Here is an 18000-nt window from a genome sequence, read left to right as displayed (position 1 = left end):
ACATGGGAAAAGAGACTTCAATATAGAATTGTAATCAATTCTAAATACAACATGGAAAAGGTGTGGACTTATAGGCAAGGAGCAGGATGGGGTTTGGTGGATGCAAAATTACTAAGAGGAAACATCAAGCATAAGGGGGTTCTCTAGGAAAACAGACCTAATAGAAATCATGTTGAAAGCTGGCCAGAATGAATGGATATCACCTGGGGGACTCAGGAGAATGAGAAATTAAATCAGATATCAAGTGTGGGGGTTCTGGTTAAATCAACTTAGCAAGATTCTTGCTATGGTTGTGTACTGCAAGTCTGATAAGAGTAAATACTAAGGTCACAGCCTACAGGGCTTATAGGCAACTGACTAGGGTTTGGTCAAGGAGACAGTTTTTTCAGTTTCTCCTCTTGTTTAAGAAAGGAAAAAAACATTCTTCTTGAGCAATAAAAGTCCATTACACATTAGGTTGCCTTTTGTTCATTAAATTCCAGCTGAACCATCTGTTGAGACTTGGCAGTAGAGGATATCTGCGGGATGATTCAAGTTGTCGGATATTGAAGAAGGAGAATTTCTAGGAAAACAGAGTAAGACAAAAATTATGGTTGGAGCAGACTAAAAACTCTGTTTCTGAGTCCAAAATATAGCCAACTGAGAAGAGTTTATGTTGGGCTCAAACCATTTTTAGATGGTGGAGTGAGGATAGCACTGGAGAGCCGACAGATTTCCTGGTTTGCAGTTTGAGGGTTTTTGGTGATGATATATACATCAGTGCTGCAGTTTTGGTTATTTCTCAGAAAAGAGCATGGAAACATTTAGCTTCAAACCATGGGGTTTATTTAGATAGTTTCAAGAAGAACATGGGCAATCAGGACTTAGTTCTCAGTAATGCAAAGTCAGGAGTGTGAGAGAAAAATTGGAAATGTTAGTTTGAAGATATGTACCCAGATTTCAGGGGAAACTAGAAAAGTTGAGCAGGATCCAGTCTAGTTTACAGATAGATAATAAAGTAGAAAGTAAAATGCAGTTACCAGGAGGTGAACTCTAAGACAATGAACACTCACAAATGTAGTCTATAGCTTTCCATGAAAATACAAAATTTATCACTACAATCACCCTCATGTTCATTAAAGATAACTGAAGTAAGGTTATTCTTGTTTTCAGAATAAGTCTGGTCTCATTAGATCTGGCATGATTATTTACCTAGGTGTAGCAAGAATAGAAATTGACCACAAAGACCTTTTTAAGTTTGCTTTGCTGAAACTTTTCATAAGGAATCCCAGATTAGACTTCTGAAATCCTCTCAAGACTAGGAAACCAAGCCAAGACCTTGCCACCGGATTTTACCTTCCATATCTATCAATTTGGGTGAATTCCTCTCTCCCTGAAGTCTCCAAAATGCTCTAAGTTTCCTAGGCCTGCCTGAATAAAAACTACATTGTTCACATGTAATACCACAAACACTACGTTAGTTCCCGGCCATTCTTTTCTAGTAGGGCTTTTTGAACATTGGTTCCATAAATTCAACCCTAACTCCTCAAAACTGTCTGGTCATATCTCACTCTATGCCTATTATTCTTAAATATGACATTCTTGTTGAAGCCTCAGTTAATATAACCAATGTTTCCAATTCTGTCCTGTTAAAAAAAAAAAAAGATAGATTCTTACTGAACTGATGTAATTAATTACATTGCCCTGATAAGAATATTCAATAAGAGCTTTGAAATTCTACAGGGATCAGGAAGGGGGAAAAGATAAATGTTTCATCTCTGTTTATAAAAGTGTAATATACTAAATCGTTGTAATTTATGGATAGTTTAAGAGAAAAAAAGAAAGGAGTTTCTTATATCCAAAAAATAGAGCATTAAAGAACCAACAATGTTCCAAAGAAAAACCGTAATTTTGTTAATTCAGCCCCATCTTATTCATTCTTACTCTACTCAGTCTTGAGTTAGTAGTTTCTTAACCCCATCAGCTTTTTAATAAAACCCTTTGGACTTACATATGATTCCAAGGAAGATGGGTAATGAATAAGATTAAATTTTCAGCTAAACAAGTGGCTGGGTCTCAGATATTTGATTTAGAGAAACTAAAGTATGTTGATACGTTTTGTATCTCTGAGTATGTGGAGTAAAATTTGTATCTGTTGCATTCAAGTTTCTTGAGGACAGAGACTTTGTCTTATTTACTTCTATTTTCTTAAAGCTGACGCTGGATAAGTGATTCAAAAATATTTGCTAAATGGTATTGAAAGAAAAAGTCAATGAGCAGAATAAATATAAACCAAGAAACAAAGAAAAGTGGATATTTTACAAAGTTAAATAAAACTTCACTGGGGGGAAGACTTCTAATTATGGACCATCTCACATACGCGCTATCCAAATTCTTACCTAACTTCATTGTATAATATATGAGAGAAATAAGAATCTGATGTAGAAACTTAGGAGTTGCAGAGTGAGTCTTGCATCTGCCTGTTTTCTAAGAAAATTGATTGAGGAAAAGAAGATCAAGCAGAAAATTATTTTCTTCTGCAGGAGAAAAAAAAATATGCTGGAAATCCACACTCAGAGGACAGCTTAAGGATTATCTGATTCAAATGACTTATTGTCTTTAAGCCGGTTTGCAACTCTGTAAATTGAAGATAAGTGATAACGATGCAAAATAATTCTTGCCTATTGACAGGCAAATTCTATCCTGTCCAATAAAGGTCCAATTGATTTCCCTTCCCCTCTTGTGGAAAAACCAATTTTGCCTCCATTTGCACAAATATTCCTGATTTAGAAATAGGTCTGATCTTCAGATTCTCTTCTGAGCCAGCTATAACATCTTGTCATTGGTAAATGAGTAGAATAAAATATTTATTATCTGTTCATTTTTGTTTCTATGAGAGTTATGAGTTTCCCCTTTTTTAAAAATTAGTTTTTAAGACTCCCCAAACTAGTATTCATTTTAGGAGAAAGTAAATATTCAATTCAAATAGCACACATGCACAAATGAAAACAGAATGAGAAAAAGGACATTCAAGCTGTCAAAATAAATGGGGAGCTAAGCTTGGAATAATTATTAGTCTGTTTTAAGGACACGTGTAAATATTTATGTTCATAATACATTACATAAGCCCACTGCTATAGCAACAGCATTCACGTAATACTCTAAAAGCCATCTGTAAATACATTATTTTAATTATTTACCCCATTGCCTTCATTAAAATGTAGAGATGAGTCTAATCTCAAAGCCAATTTCCTTCCTCTCCCTGTATTTGCATTTGTTTCTTTCTGTCTGTTTGCTAAATATCCACGCAAAAATCACACTAGTGTTAAAATGTATAAATGTTATAGAGCTCAGTTATCCTCTTTGAGTCTACTAAGAAATTTCCTCTGGACTACTTCCAGGTAAGGCACTATAACAACCCAATTCCTCCAGGACTGTCTGAGTCAACCTTCCTCAGAAGACAGAAATTTGTGGAATAGCTTCAAGTTACAAAAATCACAAGAATCTTATTATGTCAACTGAATTTGAGGCTAGACATCTATCATTTCCAAGCTCTATGGAATACAATTACACCATTAATTCTCTGGAGAGGTGAAGAGGAGAGTTTTCAGGGATCAGCATTAAAAGGCGTTCCCTTCTAAACTATCATTAATTGGTCTCTGGGGAAAGTAAACCACAAGCTGAGAGAGAGATGCTTAGTGCCTGACACCAGAGCATTGTTTGGGAAAGGACATATTAGAATTGAATATGTGAAAAAACAAGAGGAAGTAACACGCTATTTCCACAGAGGTTTTCAAATGACAATCCTGGTTGATTACTTCTTTTAAAGCTACATTAACTGAGGAGAAAAAAGTTCCACGCTTTCGCCAGCAGAGGGAAATACTGTCCTAAGAAAAATCATGGAATCTCATGCCCATTTTTTCCTTCTTAATTCTTCTGTGATATAAGCAACAAATGAATGCTTCTTCCTTGTTCTTCTCATTCGTGGCTTATTCAACAGCAGAGAATTTGCTATTAGATGCCTAGAGCATAATTGTTTTGAGGAAGGACGACGGAGAGTGCAGGAAGCTGTGAGATCAGAGAAAAGTCAACTGAGAGCTGTCAGGGTTTAGAAGGCACATGAGGCTGAATTATAAAATAGTTCCACGTGCGAAGGAAATAAGAGCTTTCCTTACATATTCATAACCCACTTCTCCCTCAAACCTCCAAATCCAAAGCTTATTCTGGAATATTTGTGAGTCCTCATTGGCTCCTTTCTGTGGGAGACTATTAGCCATCCTCAACCAACAGGAAACTTGTAGGCATTCAGGATGTGTCCTTCAGAAGCTATAGATTTTTAAATGTCTAACTGTTTTCCACTTAATATCACCCTAACCTCACAGCTTTATTTTCCAGGGCTCCCAATACTGCCAATGATAAAGAACTGATTTCATGAAGGGAAGCTACATCCTGCGGTTGAATTATACAGCAGGTGCCACAATGCTGAATGAATGAGGGAATTTATGCTCTTGTGACACAGCAAGCCTAAACAGCCTCCTTCCAAACCAACTGTAAAGCCCCTCCTAGAGTCACAACAAGCAGAGGCCACTATATGTGGCAAAAAAAGAAGGTAGACTACCTTCAGCAGAACACTAGGGTAGCATCTTTTACCTTGGGTTAGAGAGAGGTGGTGCAAGGCCACATTATACAGCTGTCTTCAGAGAGGAAAGAAAGAAAATGGGAGCAAGGAAGGCAGGCAGGCTGGCAAAATGGTACAGGTCGCTGCATTACAGACACTATGGCAATTTCTTTTTTTTTTTTTTTTTCCTAGGAGGAAAGAATTTATTCCTTATCAAAAATTTGCCACAAAAGGAAGATAAAGTCAAGGTAAAATAAAAGAGAAGATTTTTTCAAAAAGAATACAAGTAAAAATTGTTTCGAAAATTCTATCACTTAAGAGTATAAATCCATATTTTGTTTTTTCAAAACAGAAATGCCCTGTGTTTCATTCAAGTTGCAACCTATATGTTCCTTAATTACCAGGTTTTATTTGTTTTTCTGCTAATTAATCCGCACAAGACACCTAGAACTCAAGTATGACTACTTTAATCTACCCTCTGAGTGTGTCTTGGGGTTCTTGGTTCATGGTAAAGCCAAGTCAATCCTGAATTTTGATTTTCTAGGGATTTAGCTCTGGAGTCCACATTTGTGCTAAAGGTCATTCGAGTAATGGGATTCAGTAATTAATATTAACTCCATTTCCTGGTTGCCTCTCTAGTAGTAAAGGCCTGTAGATAACTGGGCAATTCAGAGGTACCTTAGAGCTCTAATATTTCAGTAAGCCGTGGTCCCTGCTCACTCATCCTACGCTAACACGCACAACACACTTTAAAATGAACCAGCTGTGGAGTGCACGGCTAGGGGCCTGGACAGAGACGGCAAATAGTGGAGGTTCACTTCAGGGAGTGCCTTACAGTATTGCAAGTGGCCAATTAATTTCTTTACAGGGCTATGCAAAATAATACAAAATACCAGCAAACTGGTTGGTTTTCTCTCCCTGTAACACTATGTTTACACATTTCATGAAATACGGCTTTAATAAAAACCACAGAGATCGGTAAGGCCATCCACATGATACCCAGGTCATTCAGAATCCACGTGGGGAATTAATGTGGCCAGTGTCATTGTGTTAGTGAGCACTGGGAGGAGAAGCATGGCAGGATGAGGGCTTGTGATGTCTTTGTTTACCCACTGGTACTTGCAGTCTTTCCAAAGCCCCCTCAGTGTTTTCCTAAAAATGGCAATTTCTTTAAAACCTAAACATACTCTTACCACAAGATCCAGTATTTATGCTCCTTGGCATTTATCCAAATAAGTTTAAAACTTTTGTCTATGCAAAAAACTGCACATAAATGTTTATGGCAGTTTTGTTCATACTTTCTCAAACTTGGAAATAACCAAGATATCCTTCAATAGGTGAATTGATAAAGAAACATGGTACACCTGGAATACTATGCAGCCATAAAAAAGAATGAAATCATGTCCTTTGTGGAAGCATAGATGGAGGTGGAAGCCATTATCCTGAGCATATTAATGCAGGGACAGAAAACCAAATACCACACATTCTGTCTCATAAGTGGGAGCTACACATTAAGTACAGATGGGCAGAAAGAAGGGAAAAATAGATGCTAGGGTCTACTTGAGGATGGAGGGTAAGAGGAGGGAAAGGATCAAAAAACGACTCAGGGACTGTGTTCATTACATGGCTGATGAAATACTCTGTACACCAAAGCCCCACGACATGGAATTTACCTATGTGACAAACCTGCACATGTACCCAGAACCTAAAATAAAAGTTGAAAGTAAAACAAAGAAACTGTGGTACACCCAGATAATGACGAATTATTTAGAGCTAAAAAGACATGAAGCATGAAAACATGAAAATGCATGGAAAAACTTTACACATATATTGCCAAGTAAAAGATGTCAATCTGAAAAGGCTATATTCTGTGTCAATGCAACCATATGACATTCTGGGAAAGGCAAAACTGAAGATAGTAGAAAGATCAGTGGTTATCAGGGGTTCAGGAGGTCAGAAGGAGGGACAAAATTTTTAGGGCAGTGAAACTATTCTGTATGATACAGCAATAACAGATACATTGTATTATACATTTGAAAAAATGCAGAATGTACAACTGGGTGTAAACTATAGTAATTCATTTAATAGTAATGCATTAACATTGGCTTATCAATTCTAACAGATGCACCACACTAATGAAAGATGTTAATAACAGAGGAAACTGAAGGGAGAGGGCAAAGTTCGTGTTGAAATCATCTGTATTTTCTGTTCATTTTTCTGTTCATTTTTCCGCAAACCTAACTGCTAAAAAACAATTAGTCTATTATGAATGAAACAAACAAATGAAGAATAACAAGAAAGAGCTATTGGGTTGGAAACTCCTAGCGAAAAAGAAATGGTCTGACACCAGAATCTATTAAATATCTTCCCTGTTTTATTGTATGTACGTATCATAAACAGGAGTCAGAAATTATATAGTGATTTAAATAGGGGAAGTTTAATATACAAAGTTATTAAATGATTGTTAAGGTGTAACTATAAAATATTTTAAAGACTAAATATGCTACCCTAGGACTGAGGAAATTATTAAAGAAAGGCCAAATTTGGAACGTGTAACTTCTCGCCAAGTCTGGGTTGGATACAGTAAGATTGCAGCCCAGTGAACAGCAGAGAGATTTGCTTATTTGCCTGGATCAGATCTTCTGCAGTCACTGAGCAAGCAGGAAACAACCATCTGGGGCTCAAGTTTAACCCAGCCAGTGGCCAGCACAGTGGCAGGCAGAGACAGTGAGAGTATAAGTGAGCCTCAGAAAGTGGTTAGAGACTTAGGAGTACCGAGAAGAACAAATACCCTGAGGACAGGAGGCCTGGAGTACACAGCGTCTCCTAGCGTCTCTGTCAAAAAGGATGCAGGAAATTGATCACCAAGTCAGGCAGGAGCTGCAAGGTTGTGTAGGGGCCATGTATTCTGGGCTCTTGGCTGAGACACAGCACAACCCTACCTTCACCATCACACCACTGACTGACCCTACAATCACTGGAAACAGCAGAAGATCCCCTTTTGCCTGCTATGTCCTTCCAGTGGCCTCTACTGAGGATGTTGAACATCATCCTCTCTATAAAGGAGATGCTTAAGATGATTCCATCCTTTATCACAAAGCAAGTATTAGAGAGTAAATTTGGAGCTAAGGGGCAATAAATTGATAACTATCATAGATGAATAAACTGTATGTCATTAAATACAGAATGTGAGTGCAATGATTCTCAAAAAAAACTTTTTGTATTCCTAAAGTCCTAAGATTAAGAACCCCTTCCAGGTATTTGTTAAATAAATTCCTTTGCTGTATTGACCCTAACTGTCCATTAAAATTAAGATTCTGGAGTCTAGAGTGTGAAGTAAGCCTCATCACAGAAATCTAAGTGGGTGAGCTCAATCGTGCCTTCACAGTATCTAACCTTATAACAACACTGTGCTGAAGTTGTTAAAATCCAAGTCTACTGGGATCAGAGAAAGTTAAGTCCACGGTGATAGGTCTGGAAAATGTCTCAACTAGGAGAAGTTCAAAAGATTTCAAAGACACTTTCCACATTTACTTCCAATTTGTTATAAGAATTGAATGCTTTCTAAACATGAGGGGATAGAATGATTTGGGACTAAAGGCACAAATAAAATAGTCTACTAAGGGAAATTCTGGTAAGATGAGAACAGTAGCATGAGTGGTTAAGCAAGCTTTTGGAACCAGACTGCTTGGATTGAAATCAGGACTCTGCCAGGGATTAGTGATGCAAGGTGCTTAACCTCTCTCTAAGTCAGTTTCCTCATTTTTAAGATGGAGATGGGAATTATTAAGGTGGCTCTTAGAGACATTGTGAGATTAGGTGACTAGATACATGTGAAGCATTCAGAACAGTGCCTAGCACAGAGTCCATGCTATATAAGCATGACTATTCTTATTATTAAACTTGTACAGGTACCGTACAAATAGCAGGTAAAATCGAGAGAGGAATTTTAAAGAGTAAAATGAAAACCATATTAAGAGATTGGAAAGACTATGAAACAATGAAAAAAAATTAGAAATTCCACATCTCTAGACATTGTGAGGCATGAGACTCCTCCCATAAAAGGTAGGTGCAGATTTTTCAAGGGAGTGATGGCATCCCATACCTCCCACAAAATAAGAAAAGGCTCTAGTAGTTATGAGGAGTCTGTTATTCCCTCTCGAAGATAAAGGTAGACACGGTAGTAGGTGACTACTGAAGGACATACCTTTCCTGGGAAAAGTAGTCATCTGCAGTTCTTACCAAACAACGCACCCCTTTCTCAGTCTCAATGACTGGATAATTATACTTGCTTCTGGATAACTTATGCTCAGATGTTTTGCATCTAGAATGTAGATAATTTAAGGTAAACACACTCATTTCTGGATATTTTCATTCAGTTTAACAATCCAGTTGTTTCACTGGAAATTTCTTGGTGTATCCCCAGCCATAAGAAGATACTTTCTTGCTTTGAACTTGTATTGAATGATAGCACAATTGCACATGCATCTTACAAAATATAAGTGGAGTTGGTCATGCTTTCCTTCTTATGCAGCCTCATTTCCTAGGATGCAAACAGATGGAATACAGGTTCTGATCTTAATTTTCTCACTCCATCATGCTTGGAATGATTTCATTGTCTCAAGCTCTACTAGGACACTTCCATCAACTATTTTATTTCTTAATCTGTAAGGATATTAAGGTATAGTATTTTTTTCTCATTTATGTCTGTGTATCTATTTCTGTTCACTTGTGTTTTGCAATTTTCCATTAAAAGCCCATCCTCTTAAACTTTTAAAAATTCTGTTCACTTATTTTATATCATAAGATTACATAATTAATAACATAATACATATTATACATGTTAAATCAATCTGATTTCTTTCTGCATTGTGAGAAAAATCAACTTGGTTTAAGACTGCTTGCCTTAGGAATCGTTCCTTGAGTCATTGTAGGATAATACATGTATATGTATCTCCTGATAAACACATCACAGATTCCAATATGTAACCTGATTTCCAGCTCTACTATATGTGGATTCAACTGCCGTTTGTTCACCAAAATGGTAAGTTGCAGTAAATGGCACCCATTATTATTCCACAGACTCAAATTCTGGCCAAAGACAGAGCTAGGGTAGATGCTCAGACAGGAGGCACAGGGTATTAGTTTATTCTCACACTGCTATAAAGAAATACCTGAGACTGGGTAATTTATTAAGAAAAGAGGTCTGCCGGCAGTACAAGAAGCATAGTGGCTTCTGCTTCTGGGGAGGCCTCAGGAAGCTTCCAATCATAGCAGAAGGCAAAGGGACAGCAAGTCATCTAACATGGAAGGAGCAGTAATGGGGTCAGGAGGGAGGAACAACACACTTTTAAACAACCAGGTCTCTGAGAACTCTATCACAAGAACACCGCCAAAGAGATGGTGCTAAACTATTTACAAAGGGTCTGCCCCATGATTCAATCACCTCCCATCAGGCCCCACCTCCAGTATTGGGGATTACATTTCGACATGAGATTTGGGCAAGGACATAGATTCAAACCATGTCACACAGTTTCACCCCCTGGTCACATTCTGTATTTAGAGTGCATTTGTAAAGAAAATACCGTAGCATGACAGCACCATAATGAAAGGCATACGAAGAAGGCAAGTGAAGGCAGAACTCTAAGTAAAGTAGAAGAGGAAGTCACATTGTTGGGTTCACTTTTTTGAGGGGTTGGGGATTGTTTGGTTATGTTTAGTGCTGTCTTTAGAAGTTTGCTGCCCATCCATCCACCGATAAATGAAGGCTGTGATTTCCCTCCCATCCCCTCAGCCAAGGCTCCTAGAAAACCGCATATAACCCTGCCTCCAAACTGTCTTGCCTAAAGGCTCACAACTACTAGGTGTCAAAACAGGATTGGAATCCAATTGCCCTTGGCTTCAGTATTCTCAGCCTGATCTTCAGGTCTTTTACATAAATGCCCAATGTGCGGCTAGCCTGGAAAACACCATGTAAACCCCACTACAATCTCTTATCTGAAATTACAAATCCAAAATGCTCTGAAAACTGCAAATGTTTCCTGAGTGTATGGTAAACTCATTTGGTGGTGAATCTGACCTGAACTGACAGGGAGATATTTATAGTCTTTATTTATTCCACTTAGTGTGAATGTTCAAACATTTCCCTAGAGAAGCATTAATGTGTTGGAATACTGTCCTCAGTCCTTGCTGTGGGTATACATATTTATTTGTTTTCTTTTTCTTGTTTTTTTATTCACTTTCTTGTGGGGGTTTAGGGAGCCAGGTTCCTGATGAAAACTGGAGAGCGTACTACACAAATTCCAAAATTTTGTAACATTGTGGGCATATATCGAGATAGTATGGAAACAAGAAGACAGTAACACAGGGTCCCACAACACTTAACAAACACCCTGCACTTGGCTAAAAGCTCTGCTGTGGCATCATGAAATCCCTAATCATTTTTTAACAAGAGTCCTTGCCTCCCATCCCTCCCCACACGGAGCCCTGCAAATTATGTAGCTAGTCTGAGTACAAGCACTGCAGTGCTCTTCTAAAATCAGAAAAGTTGTGAGCTCTGAAACACATCTGACCCTAGGCTCTGGCTAAGGGACCTATGTTGCTACACTACCAGTATTACTTCTATTGTTACTAACGCCATGGATTGAGTGCCTCCTGTAGGCAAATGATTTCCTAAGGACTTTACACATATTAGATATAACCCTGTGAGGTACATATTATGTTATTCTTTTTTTTTAATTTAGTAAAATGAGGTTCTGAAAGTTACCCTAAAGTTTTAAGGTCACCCAGCTAGTAAATGACAGCGTTGTAATTCAAACTGAGGTCTGCTTGACTCTAGAACTTGTTTAATATTCTAGGAGGTAAGGTGCTTTGGAAGTATTAGGATAAATCGTGACACTGCCAATATCTAATCATTTCTACATAGAAAATGTAAAAGTCAATTTACATTTTACATATAGCACTCATGGCCACCATGAATGGGGAGCTCGTAAACCAGCTTACGAAGGATGAACTAGTAATATCAAAAGAGTGTTCCTGTTTCCTGGTGAGTAATTGTTAATCAATACCTTCCGAATCAAATCCCTTGCAATAAGCACATTTTTTTTTTGTATTTTACTAGGAAATAATTGGAGAGATGGAAGTCTTCCAAAACAGTTCATATGGCTTAACTTAATATATATGAATGACTACTTATAAAACATAAGCTCCCTCTATTTCACTTATGGGCTGTTTTTTTTTTAAATTTGAAACGATGACCAAACTAATCCTTTTCCTAAAATGTAAATAAAAGTTTGCAGTGAAGTCAGAAGAAAAATGTATGTAGTTCAAGTTAAAACAAGTTGCATGTCTCAGCCTGTCTCACTAGAGATAACATCACTGCTCCTAAATAGGGAGGACTGATCACATGGGAGACCCTGTTTTTATTGTGATCAGCTGCAGACTATCAGCAAGATGACCTCATCTGCAGCTGAGGGGATTTGACCTTTGCCCCTTTAGGCATGTGAAGCGGGAAAAAAAATTCTTTGCAGGCTGAGGAATGCAAAACAGACAAGCATCTTAGCCAGCAGAGTTTATCAAGCATGTATTCAGTGCCAATGCTCAGACTTGGACATGATGCAAAAGCAATTAAGAGAAAGAACAGTGAGTGAGTAGCCTGGGAGTTGGATGGGTCCTTTGGTGATTCTCAGTAATACTAGAAAAATATATTTTTCATTTTTGAATAATAAAAGATAAGAAATGGGTCCTTTTAAAAATGCTTCTTGTACTGTAACAATAAGCAGATGGTAGAACTTAACTTATTATAATCAGTTTCCTGTGAGAATATCTTAGACATGATCAAGTCAGTTAGATCTACCAATTGATGGATTTAACTGGCTAGTTTTAAAAACAAACTCTAAAACGTGCTCTTCGCGATGTTTTTAAATTGACACAGTGAAAGTGAGAGTTCAACAATAAAAGTCCGGGTTATACACTCACACATGCCTAGGAATGAGTAGAATATTAATGAGATAAGTTGCTCATTGTATATTCTTTCCTCGTCCTGCTTGTGTCTACCTAACTCACAGACCGAAAATCTTACAGCGTTACAGATTTCCTTCTGTTCAAAACTTTTTATTAACCAGAAATTGCTTAATATTTTAGGATTTTGACATGTATTCTTTGATGGGCACCATGATGGGGAGCTCTTAAATTAGCTTAAGAAGCGTGGACTAGTACGATCAAAAGAGTGCTCCTGTTTCCTGGTGAGTAATTGTTAATCAATATCTTCCAAATCAAACATCTTGCACGAAGCAGATTTCTTGTATTTTAGTAGTAACTAATTGGAGAGATGGAAGCCTTCCAAAGGGTTCTAGAATGCTGAAATATGAAACGTAAAAAAATATTTCATCCAGGTTAAAAAGGCAGCTTATTCTTCTAATTTTCAGCAGTACATTTGCCAAGCCTTTTCACATTTCCTGAGTGATTTTTATCTTACCTACTGCTTCCCACTTCCCACGTGGGAATATTTCAGCAATATTTTTGGTGGATAGAGATGAGGTTTTCTTTCTTTCTTTTTTTATTGTATTTTAGGTTTGGGGGTACATGTGAAGAACATGCAAGATTGTTGCATAGGTACATGCATGGCAGTGTGATTTGCTGCCTTCCTCCCCTTCACCTATATCTGGCATTTCTCCCCATGCTCTCTCTCCCCAACTCCCCATCCCCCGTTGTCTCTCCCCTATTTCCCCCCAGCAGACCCCAGGGTGTAGTGCTCCCCTCCCTGTGTCCATGTGTTCTCATTGTTCAACACCCACCTATGAGTGAGAACATGCGGTGTTTGATTTTCTGTTCTTGTGTCAGTTTGCTGAGAATGATGGTTTCCAGGTTCATCCATGTCCCTACAAAGGACACGAACTCAGAGATGAGGTTTTCTAAGAGTTTTGCTTCGTTATGATTCAGGGTACTCAGAAAAATAGTCATTTACAAAAGCAAGCATCAAGAGATAGTGGAAAACTGTGTAAAAGAAAAGTGTTATACCCTAATGTTCACCACTAGGCGAATGGATAAATAAATTGGGGTTTATCCATACAACAGTATACTGCTGAGTTTAAAAATACCTCAACTATTGATATACTCAAAAACAGGAATATATCTTAAAATAATTGTAGTGGGTGAAAAAAATAACCCTAAAAGAAGACATTTAATGTGACTCTTCTGGTTATATAAAATTCTTCAAAAATGCAAACTAATTTATAGTGACAGAAGGCAAATGAGTGGTTGAGAACAAGGAGGGGAGGTGGGAGGGACAAGTGCAAAGTATTACAAAGGGGTAAATGAAGCTTTTGCATGTGATGAATATGTTTTTTTATCTTCATTGTAGGTAATGAATATGTTTGTTATCTTCATTGCGGCGAAGATTTTGGAAGTGTATACATATATCCAAGCATATTAAATTGTACACTTTGTGCAATTTATTGTATGTCGGTTATATTGCCATACAGTTTTCAAATCTTTAAATAAAATTAGGCATAAAAAAAGGTATTGTCATTTGCCTTAGGTCACAGGTTTAGGTCATGGAGGAACGAGGACTTGTAATTAGCTCTCTGAAACTAAAGCCAGCAAGGAGGAAGAAAAGATAATTCTTTTTTTTTTTTTTTTGAGACGGAGTTTCGCTCTTGTTACCCAGGCTGGAGTGCAATGGCGCGATCTCGGCTCACCGCAACCTCCGCCTCCTGGGTTCAGGCAATTCTCCTGCCTCAGCCTCCCGAGTAGCTGGGATTACAGGCACGCGCCACCATGCCCAGCTAATTTTTTGTATTTTTAGTAGAGACGGGGTTTCACCATGTTGACCAGGATGGTCTTGATCTCTTGACCTCGTGATCCACCCGCCTCGGCCTCCCAAAGTGCTGGGATTACAGGCGTGAGCCACCGCGCCCGGCCAAGATAATTCTTAAATACGATAGGTTTGACAGTTAGAGAGGAGACCTCGACTGAGGAGGTTGCCTCCTGGTTATCTGAAAGTTAAGACTGTTCCCATAAGCATAAGGAAGCCTTTTCGGGGAGTGTTACTAGTTTGGATGATTTAATGTGAGGGTCGGTCTTCCATTTTAACCAGTTTTCTTTGCAGGGTATCTAAAAACGTGATGAACTTGATTAATCACAGAAAAACAAATATGATTTCATATTTATTTTGAAACTGGCTTTCCTCAACCAGTTTATGGGTATTTGGAAAGTAAGCCCTCAAGGTTTGTAAAATAAATAGGTACTTGCAATATCTTGAAAAATTCTGAGAGAAGTCTTCACATTGTTTCCCTATAAGTAGGGGAACTACTAGGAAAAAAAAAAACAAAAAAAAAAAACACAACAGGATGATGATTCCTTCGCCCAGGGCTTTTCAGCTGTAGCATTATTGACATTTAGAGTTGGATGCTTTTGTTGTGAGCGTCACCCTGTGCTTTACAGGATGTTTAGCAGCAGCACTCTTGTTCTCTAACCACTAAGTGCCCAGAGCACAGTCCTCTTAGTTCTGACAACCACAAATGTCTTCGACATTGACCAAATGTCCCGTGGAGTACAAAACTGCCCGACTGAGAACCACTACATCAGATTCACTGTCGTGTTTGATAAAAATTCAGAAATTTTAAACAAGCAAACTAATTTAGAGAATAAAGGTTGATAGCATTACTATAAACCTTTAAAAAGAGCTTCTGCAAGCCAGTTAAAAACTATACTGCTAGAAACAGAAATATAAACAGACATTAACTTCTAATATTTCAAATTAGCTTGCCACTGGTAGTTTAAAAATTTACATTACTTCCAAGCTGGCTCCTCTTTGCTGCTTAGTGGGTTGGGCAAACATTCTCTAATTTTATTGCCTACCTTATACAGCATTTCAGCCAGTAGTTTCAGCTGATCGCCTCTCAGCCAATAAACATCTGGTAGCATTGGATCTTTCCTTAAGCTTCGAACAATAGTAGCCATTGGCTTTAAACAATGCTTATAACCCATTATGAAGTGGCCAGTTGTAATAAATTGTATTTTAAACATTAGTACAGAAAAACTTTATCACACTTGAAATCATCTTGTTTCCATTATCCAAACAAACCCAGGTTTACATTAATTAAATGTGATGCCATTCTGATTTAAACTAGACAGCAAAAAACCCAGAACTAAAAGAAAAGCTCAATGATATAATCAAGGTATTTGAATGAGTGGTTGCAGTAACGTTCTCATTTTGTGATTATAACTTTATATTTAAATGTAAAGATTTATTGTGTACATGTATATAATGTAAGCCACATTAAAACATTTGGGAGAGACGATAAATGTGTAAATAATGAATAAATTAATTTGTGATCTTTTTTGTTAAAATGACAATAGGTAGAAGTTCTAATCCTAAGAAAAAGAAACCATGTAAATGTTTGGAGAAGGCCTCTAAATATGGATTCATCAATGTAATATTTGTATTCAAGGCCATTGATAAAAGACACATTGTATATGTGATCATTTCAGACCCTTCCGCAATGCAGAGAAAGGATCTATTTGCATGCTAATGTATGCTAAAGGATAAGTAATTCCTCCCCTTCTTCTTCTGCTAAATACTGGTCACAAAGCTTAGATTCAACGTCAGACAAATCTGAAAGCTGGTACTCGAAGTCACTAGGGAAGAGAAAAGCTTTATGCCCGTAGCTGGGTCCATGCACAAAGCCAAGGATTCAGTAAAGTACTGTGGCTTACATTCCAGCTGCGTGATCATCTCCCTCTGTGACCTCGGACAAATGACTATGCTTCCACATTCTTATTTCTTCATCTGTAAAAAACGACAAGAAAAGTTTGGATGGGGAGATCTCAGTGTTCATACTCAAACCATAGATCATATTCTTATAATTAAAACCACAACATAACCCAGTTCTACAAATCTATAGCAGATGCCAGAATATTATATCATTTATCGCCAAAAATCTGCTTATATTCCATCAGACGCAGACACAAAGGTGATGTATTCTTTAACAGGCAAAATAAATCCCAGTAGAGCACACTACTGGCATTGTTCTTTCCCTGCATTCAGCTCATTAAAAACAGAGCGATCTTAAGGGAACCTTAAAAAAAAAATGACTGAATATACACAGTGAAGCACTTCTTAAGAGTACATAATTTTAATTTTAATCAAAATCCCAATTTTATTTTTAATATTAGCCTTCATCAAGAATGTGAAAAACAAAGCCAAGAAAATATACTTGGTTTAGTCCTTTAGTTTAATAAAAGCAAATTGTTCCTAGTCTTCATTCTATGAATAACAAGGTATGTGACTTGGACAAATATGGCTGATTTATAGAAAATAATATATAATCATTATACATTTATATTTAAGAGGCTTTACAGTAACATTCGGGGTAATTATGACATCTAGTAAAAAATGATTTAGAAGAGTTTTTGCATTTTCAATAACTTAGAAAACTGTTCACAGAATACTAAGTGAATATACAAAAAAAGAAGTAAAAATTATGTGTATAGTATAATATCAACTATCAAAAAAATGCCAGGAGTAGTAGAAAAATCTACCAAAATGTTAGCAATAGTGTTCTTATTTATTGCGGTAAAATTGTAAATGATATTTTTCTCGTCTTACAACATTTCTCTTTATTATAATATTCTCTAACACCTACATATTATTTTACAATCAGAAAATAATAAACTGTGAAAGAAAATATAACTCCCATGCAAAGAGAACTTCAGTTTCCATCTGTTAATTTCTGCGCACAGTAGTACCCACTATTACTGAGAATGCTCAGATAATCTTACGCACCAATGACATTTCAGAATCAGGGGATTAGTTATATCTCATGCCTTGCAAAAAAAAAAAAATGATTTCCAGGTATTACTTACTTCCTCTGCTCATTATTGCAGCCAGAGACCAGGGCTGTCAGTGAAGAAATAACTTTCCTTGCCTCCGAGCAGGAAGCCTCCAATTCCAAGGGAAGAGATGGCAATGGGAAGGAGTAACAGTGCTGGAGAATGCCTTATTGATGAAGCCACAAAATAGCTTTCTAAACGATCAGAAGTCTTGCCTAGCAAATGCATCAGCAAATCTCTGTGTCTTCATTACCCAACCTACTTCCTCAGGAAAGCACCTACTTCTCCCACAGAGAAGTCATAAGCAGTTAGTGTCAGCTCAGAAGCGGCCACAACTGCCCACATTCTCCCAAGAGCTTCTAGTGTCTTTCTGAAATATACACACACAGCTCTTTCTGGATATATGGCTCATTTCTTCATTTACTCTGTACTTACTGAGAACCAAATATGTGTCAAGCCCAGGAGACAAAAATATCTCCTCATTTAAAACATGTAAGCCAAGCATCTTGAGGTGCCTCAAAGTATTATAGAAAAGGTTGCATTTTAGAGTAAGGTAGACGGGCTTGAGC

At 37.4% G+C, this 18000-nt stretch overlaps 1 long non-coding RNA gene across 1 annotated transcript; it reads right to left on the bottom strand.

Moving 5' to 3' along the window:
• Positions 1-15821: 15821 nt before the first annotated feature.
• On the bottom strand, positions 15822-17792 carry LOC119467943. The gene is made up of 2 exons (XR_005196572.1): positions 17465-17792; positions 15822-16388 (listed from the first exon to the last, which is right to left on the bottom strand). It is a non-coding gene; the product is annotated as an uncharacterized LOC119467943 (long non-coding RNA).
• Positions 17793-18000: the final 208 nt, after the last annotated feature.

The sequence above is a fragment of the Cebus imitator genome, unplaced genomic scaffold, assembly GCF_001604975.1.
Source record: "Cebus imitator isolate Cc_AM_T3 unplaced genomic scaffold, Cebus_imitator-1.0 Scaffold354, whole genome shotgun sequence".
Classification (NCBI taxonomy): domain Eukaryota; kingdom Metazoa; phylum Chordata; class Mammalia; order Primates; family Cebidae; genus Cebus; species Cebus imitator.
Note: the sequence above shows the minus strand (reverse complement) of the source record. Positions and strands in the feature narration are given on the sequence as shown.